Source organism: Dioscorea cayenensis, chromosome 6 (genome assembly GCF_009730915.1).
Source record: "Dioscorea cayenensis subsp. rotundata cultivar TDr96_F1 chromosome 6, TDr96_F1_v2_PseudoChromosome.rev07_lg8_w22 25.fasta, whole genome shotgun sequence".
Taxonomy (NCBI): domain Eukaryota; kingdom Viridiplantae; phylum Streptophyta; class Magnoliopsida; order Dioscoreales; family Dioscoreaceae; genus Dioscorea; species Dioscorea cayenensis.
The window spans coordinates 16353433-16361445 of NC_052476.1; positions in this window are offsets into that span (position 1 = coordinate 16353433).

Sequence of the window (8013 nt, forward strand, 5' to 3'; positions counted from 1 at the left end):
GAGAGCGAGAGTGGGTGAGTAACCTAAGCCACTCAATGAGTGGATTAGCACAATTCTCTAAGAATATCAAAACAAGTTGAAGAAGCATCAACAATCAAGCTTTTACCACAAAAATACAAAAACTTTGAAAGACACAGTATTTTGCATAACATATACATATGTAGGTGATGAGTGTATAATATCCAATTATTTTATATCATTTTGTACACTTATTAAGCATGTATTAGAAGTATATTATGGAATTCGATGTTCAACATAGTGTGTTTTGCATTCTCAAACTTCAGGTAACACCTAAAGACGAGAGAGAGCAAAAAAAGTATTCAAGACTCAAAATGAAGAAGATGGAACTCTCTCAGCATCAATTAAATAAGGACAAGGCAAACATGATGGCTTACGGGCAGCTTACGGTCTTCCAGATAACCTTGCATGCATGCATATGCGTGTAAGGAGTATAAAGCCAAATCAGAGGACCTTACGGACAAAACTTATGTTCGTAAGGGCGACCATAAGGACCATCTAGAGGAGTTTATGAGCTGAGCTTACGCTCGTTAAGGTAGTCGCAAGGGCTACACAGAAAAGCTTACGGTTTAGTGTTTATGGCCATAAGCTAGACCGTAACACTAGATAGAAGACCTTATGGATGGAAATTACAGTCGTAAGTGATCTCGTAAGGCTCATGACTCATCAACTCCAGCTACTTATGGCCATGTCTTTACGCCTATAAGCAACCCGTAAGCAATACAGTATAAATAGATCTAATCATGATTTTTAGGGTTATCTTTTGGTCCAATTGGGAGGCGAGGCTAAGGAAGAAGAGGGAAGAATCTTTAGGGCTTTGGAGCCGATTCTAGGAGGAGATTCCACCCCACCATTGAGGAGAGGAATATTGTAGCTTTCAAGACTAGCTTGGCGGCGTTTGTGGAAGGTCCTTTGATGTTCTTTAGCGATCAACCTTCGACACAATTGAGAAGGGGTTTTAATGCTTTGTTTTATTCTCTTTGTGTCTTATAATTTGAATGCTTGCCCTCTATAAATGAAGGGATAATTTCATTGATGTTTGGGCATAGTTGAACTCCAGAGTTTTTATTTTTTGACATTGGTTGTGGATCTTTGTGATTTATTTGTTTGTTAATTGCAATACATGTTATTGGAATCTAATTGTTTGCACGTATTGCTGGATTGCTATAGTGATAAAAGCCCTAGTTTTCATATTTGATGTGCTTTGTGACGAGTAGAAATACTCACTTAATATAAACATGCCGTGGTTAGAGGAAATTGTGAGTAAGCCCTAGTCTTCTCCCTCAATCCTCCTGAGTGGGTTAACAAGTTATTTCTTCACTCTTTGCAATCATGTGCAATAGATTTTAGGAGAAATCACATCTCTATTTTGTATTTGGATTAGTTGTAATCTCTTTGAAAGAAGGATTAAATATTTAAGAAATTCTTGTTAAGTCACGTTGAGATTTTAAAGAGTGTAAAGCGATTGTGTTGTGACTGTATCAGCACTGTACTGATTTAGTTACTATTCATCCTTGCAAGAGAAACTTAGTATAATTTAGAAAATCTCTTAGTTCAAATAGGATTGCATGATAAGCAACCTTTGTCCTGAACTTAACAAAATCCTAGAAGGATGCTATATCCAGAAATCGCTTCTTCTCCTGATTTCTTTACTCCTTTATTTCGTATTTCTTGCTTTTTGTTTTTTTAGTTCTTTTGCACAACATCACAACTAGGCTAACTTTTGGGATTAGTGTTAGTACTAGTAATCTCAATCTTCATTGTGGATCTATATGTTGCGTTTACGCACAATTTACTACTTGATCGACTCATACGCTTGCATCCTTATTAGTAGGTGAAAACCTGAACCATCATAATTGATACATTTGCTTGAACAAGGTTTTCACTTTCAAAAATCATCTTTAAGAACAATACAAGTTTTTTTTAAAACATTAAACTGTGAAACTCGTCATAAAAATTGTTCTTTCCAAAGAATACAAGGGATCAATACCAGAGAGTTCAACATAAGAATCATGATGTCTCAAATATCATAATGCATCTCTTTCAATAATCCAACTAGATTAGAACATTTCAACAATTGTATCAACATATAATGTAGGCTATGAATTCATAATATCCAAAAACTTAAAATGTAGGTTTCCATAAATATATTATGCCTCAAAGCATTCAGCATGTATTATAACAAATACAAGTATATGAGTCTCAAAACAAGCATAAATACCAACTTTATCAAATGAAGTTTCCAAAATTCAGAAATATCTATTTGGCATAATATGAATTTTAAGAGAAATAAAACATCAAGCTCTCCATCAAACTAATTTTTTTCCAAAGAGTATAAAAATGATCGGGTCTCAAAGATTTGCTTTGCAGATGAACATAGTTTCATAAAATATGAAGTCTGCATCTCCAAAAAATGAGCAATGGTCTACAAATCTCTCTAAATTTTTGTCGTGGCCATGGCTAAGTTCAGAGTCGTCAAGGCCCTCATGTCCTTGGCGTTGACCAACTGGTTATGTATGGTGACTCCATAATCCTGATGTATCATCCTGTCAGGACTCTACACGCCACTTGAGATGGAAAAGTAAAACAGATTCCTCCACACCAACTCTATAGGCTGGCCCTTGGGGAGCCCCACTAAAATAGTGGGTTACAACCCCTTCACCATCAAACCACCCGTAGGTGTAACAATAATATAAATCACAACAATGTAACAATTGGTCCGTAACAAAGATGGTGTTCACATGGCAGGAATGAGCATCATTCTACATAAAACATATCATTAGGTCCTTGTCCAGGACAAATGTTCACATATCGGGAATGAGCATCAATTTCATATAAAACAATGTCAAATGTATAACATGTATATAAGTTTCCAACTTTATTTCATACTCGATATACCAATGTAACCATAAGCCTTCTTATCAAACATCAAGAGTTTTTATTTTCATTTATAAAACAAAATGCATAAACACTCTTTCTAAACTGATTAAATCATCAATTTAATATGATGAACTGAAGGATTACTTTTAAATCATGACCAAAGCCTCATAATAATTTCAAGTCAAAGTATGAATATAATCATAAACACATTCACTCTAACATCAAGAGTTTCATAGATGGTTCAATAACATAGAAATCCCTTTTTAAAAATATCAAAGTATTGGTTCAATATGTGAACCCATGAATCATTTTTAGTCAAACAATACGAATAATCAAATCATATTCTAAAAGAATTGTGCAATCATGAATCCCACTCACAACTTAGGTGATTCAATTCACAAATACGCTACTTCTTTGTTGGGTCCTTGCCTCGAGCCAAGCTCTCACCTCCTAGCCAAAGCATAGACCCAAGCAACAAACAAGAATTAAATAAAGAAACCAAGAGTGAACCCCAGGTTAAGTATGACATGCAACCCTAAGTCAGCTATAGGGTTGGCTCAAAACTATGTTCTTTGGTTACCAATGAATTCCTAAGAATTTGAGCTTCACTCTAAAAAAAAAAAAGAAAGATTCCAAAGAAACACCCAAGTTCCACGGTGCTACATCAATGCTACAGTGACCAAGAACCATAGCACGAAAATGGTTCTAAGGTACGCTTGATCTTTGAATAGCAACAAAGAAAATCATAATCTCAAGTTTAAATAACAACAAGCAACCAAGAAGAACAAGATTCAAGCCTTTTAAGCTTCCTCCCTAACCCTAGATCCATTTATCCACTAAACATCAAGGGAGAAAGAACAGGAAGTAAGCTCACCTAAGCTCAAGGAGAAGGACGTTGGATCTTGGTGTTCCAAGCTAGCAAGAAAAGGGAGTTCATCTACCTTTCTTCTTGTTTTGGAAGACACCAAAGAATGAAAGAAAGAGAGGGGAAAAAAGAGAACTAAGAAGAGAGAGAAAGAAGAAGAGTTGAGCATGGTTACATGACCAAAAATACCCTCCTTTCCCTATTTAGAAAAACCATACACTGGCATGTACACATCTAAATTAGTTCATACTTGCACATGCATAGCTTAATCTTTGAGACAAGCATATGGCTACTGGCAGGATCAACCAGGTAGCACCGTCACGGGCGACGGCTGGCGGGCGCCTCGAGGGCGCGCCCGTCGCGACCCACGCCCGCGCCCGGGCCACTAGGGACCGCGAGGCGGGTGTGCCGCTCGGGGGACATCACCCGGGGGGCGTGCGGCGGTCGCGTCTTTCCTTCAAATCCCGGAGGGATGGGGCAGCGTGCGGGTGATGCGATAGATCGGGGACGGCGGGGAGGGGCGATGTCCACCCCGCGACCCGATCATCAATTGGGACATCGAATCCGAGGCGGTCCGGCGCGGCCGCGTGTCGTGAAAGGCGCCACGCTCGTTGAGTTCCAGCGAGGCGAACCATGTGACGGGCGGGCGGGGCGGGGAACAATGCCGCCGGGGACGAGGCGCGAGACGAGCGCTGCTGCCCGGAGGTGATCTAACGCTTGTATCGACCGGGCCACGGTGTTCCCGCTCGACATCGGACCCGTCGGGGAAAGCCAGTCCGGAACAACTCACGCGCTGACACGGTCACCCGACGTGCGCACGCCTCGCCGTCCTGCCGCAGCGCCCGGCGTCACCCCCAGGGGAGTGTGACGATGGACGGCGACGCGGGTCGGCACCGAGGCACGTCACGAAGGCTCCGCCGAGCATGATCATGAGAGGATGCGGCGCTTGCGGCGGGGCGAGGCACCACGATGAGGGGCCGGGACAGCCGTACTGCGCGCCTAGGGTAGCGGCGCCACGAGGCCCTCAATTAATGGGCGGGCCGATCCGTGAGTACCTTGCGGTACGTAAGCTGGCGAAAAACCGATTAGAGGGACACCGGCGCGCCGCCACAATCGGCGGGGCGCCATTGGGGACCGTCCTTATACAATGGCGGGTTAGCGTGGCACCATCACGGCGGGCAGAGGGGCACGGCAGCGCCGCGGCCAGCGAGCCAGGGGTGACCGGGGGGCGGGTGCCGCCGCCCCGCAGCCTTGAGTTGCGTCACTCGGCCAACGGCCGAGGACCGCGAGGCTCACCGGCAACCACCAGGACGTGCCATGGCCATGCGCGCCATGTCCCGGGCGATGAGGGGCGCCGCGCGTGCGGACATACAGCACACCCGGCCGAAAGGGACATCGGCGCCTCGCCGTGGACGGCAGGGCACCGTTGGGGACCGCCCTTGTGCAATGGCGGGTTAGCGCGGAAACGGGGGCACGATGCGCACTGCCCGGCAAGACCGGGGCGGACGAAGGCTGGGCGGCGCCGCTACGAGATCGGCATCACCGCCCGGCCATCAGCCGAGTTCCGGGTGGCTCACGGGCAGCCACCCGGACGTGCCATGTCCGTGCGCGCCATGTCCCGGGCGATGGGGCGCACCGCGCACCCGCCCCACGCCCATGTGACCGAGAGGAACACCGGCGCCTCGCCGCGGACGGCGGGGCACCGTTTCGTACCGCCCTTGTGCAATGGCGGGTTAGCGCGGCAACGTGGGCACGACGCGCACGGCCCGCTAAGACCGGGGTGGCCAAAAGCCGGGGGGCGCCGCCACGAGAGCGGCAGTACCGCCCGGCCACCGACCGAGTTTCAGGTGGCTCACGGGCAGCCACCCGGACATGCCATAGCCGTGCGTGCCATGTTCCGGGCAATGGGGTGCGCCGCGCGCCCGCCCTACGCCCATGTGACCGAGAGGGACACCGGCGCCTCGCCGTGGACGGCAGGGCACCGTTGGGGACCGCCCTTGTGCAATGGGGGGTTAGCGCGGAAACGGGGGCATGAAGCGCATGGCCCGGCAAGACCGGGGTGGCCGAAGGCCAGGCGGCGCCGCCACCAGCGCGGCAGCACCGCCCGGCCATTGGCCGAGTTCCGGGTGGCTCACGGGCAGCCACCCGCACATGCCATGGCCGCGCACGCCTTGTCCCAGGCGATGGGGCGCGCCGCGCGCCCGCCCCACTCTTATGTGACCGAGAGGGACACCGGCGCCTCGTCACAGACGGTGGGGCACCGTTGGGGACCGCCCTTGTGCTATGGCGGGTTAGCACGGAAACGGGGGCATGACGCACACGGCCCGTCAAGACCGGTGTGGCTCACGGGCAGCCACCCGGATGTGCCATGGCCGTGCGCGCCATGTCCCGGGTGATGGGGCGCGCCGCGCGCCCGCCCCACGCCCATGTGACCGAGAAGGACACCGGCGCCACGCCGCGGATGGCGGGGAACCATTGGGGCCCGCCCTTGTGCAATGGCCGGTTAGCGTAGAAGCACCTCGCCGTGGTCGGCGGGGACCGGGGCACAACACGAACGGCCCGACGATTCGGTTGGCCGGTGGCTGGGCGGCGCCGCCACGAGTGCCGCCGCACCACCCGTCCACCGGCCCGGTGCCCGCAGGCCGCCACGCGAGCGATGCCATGGCCGTCTGGCGCCATGTCCCGAGTGAAGGGGCGAGCCGCGTGCGCGCCCCAGCGCCCCACGCCCATGTTGACCAAACATATCCTCACCTCCTACTATACCTGCAAAACATCCCACCCAAGGCAACCCCAGGGGTACAAAGGGTCTCTGAGACCCCCCTTTTTTTGAGAAGGGGCGGTTAACCTCATTTCGCAAAACTAGTCCTTTTCCGAAACCCGTCATCCTGACCACGCCCACGGCAGACCGCCGAGGCAAGTTTTCTCGGTAATGAGCAGCGTCGGGCCAAGTTTTCTAGGTAACATGCCACGGCGTGGCAATATTTCTCGGTAATTAGCCACATCGGGGCAAGTTTTCTAGGTAACGAGCCCCGTAGGGGCAAGTTTTCCCGGTATCATGCCATGTCGTGGCAAGTTTTCTAGGTGAAGAGCCACGCCGGGGCAAGTTTTCTAGGCAAAGAGCCACGCCGGGGAAAGTTTTCTAGGCCATTAGGCACGCCGGGGCAACTTTTCTAGGCCATTAGGCACGGCTGGGCAAATTTTCTAGGCGACGAGGCACGCCGGGGCAAGTTTTCTAGGCCATTAGGCACGCTGGGGACAAGTTTTCTAGGCCATTAGGCACGCCGGGGTAAGTTTTCTAGGGCGACGAGGAACGCCGGGAAAGTTTTCTAGGGTGACGAGGGCACGCGGGGCAAGTTTTTCTAGGCCATTAGGATGCCGACACGTCCGAATATGCGTGTAAATCGCAAGTGCACGGGTGTCGAGTAATAATTACCCGGTGAGTGGGTGAGTCGAATCCACGAGGGAGCAGGGGCTACTAGTACTAACTTCTTCTCGCTTTCTAACCTAATGATAAATGGAAAGGTGTGGTGATCTAATGTGCGAAGAAATGAATACCGGAGACGAATATGCAAGGGTTAAATGGATGGAGATCTCAATCAGTAAAAGTGGGGTATTCGGGTAATGCTACCCATAGGATTCAGGTATTAGGTACCGAATAAGCAAAGTGTTTCTATGATGAGTAAGTTAAGTCGTGGAATCCAAATATAATCGGATCCGGCCTCCCGATCAATGATACTAGTCCCCTACGAGGTCCCGGTGGAGAAATCGCTCAATCTCAACACCTCACACCACATATGACTGTAAAACACTCTAGGGATTCCAAGAGTTGTATCCGATTCCTAAAGATTGATCCAACCCTAATTCCCGGCGAAGGATCCTAACCCCGTACAAGGTCCCGGTGGAGAAATCTCTCAATCTCACGCCTCACACCAAATATGGTTGCATAGAGCTTAAGGAACGGAGATAGAATACACTCAATCGGAAGGGAGAGGGGACACTCCACTATCTCATGACTCACCCTCTCAATCCTCTTTAACCTTGAAGTTCTAACTCTAATGGAGACCTCTCTCACATCAAAGTAACAAATCATGCAAATCCAATCAACCACAAGGATTAATTAAACAAGCAAGCAATGAGAATACAAGATTAAAACTTAATCAAACTCGGATTAAATAGAAACACTAAGCAAATCCACAAAAGATGAGAATCCTAGGGTTCACAAGCCCAAATACCCTCTAGGGTTTTAGCTC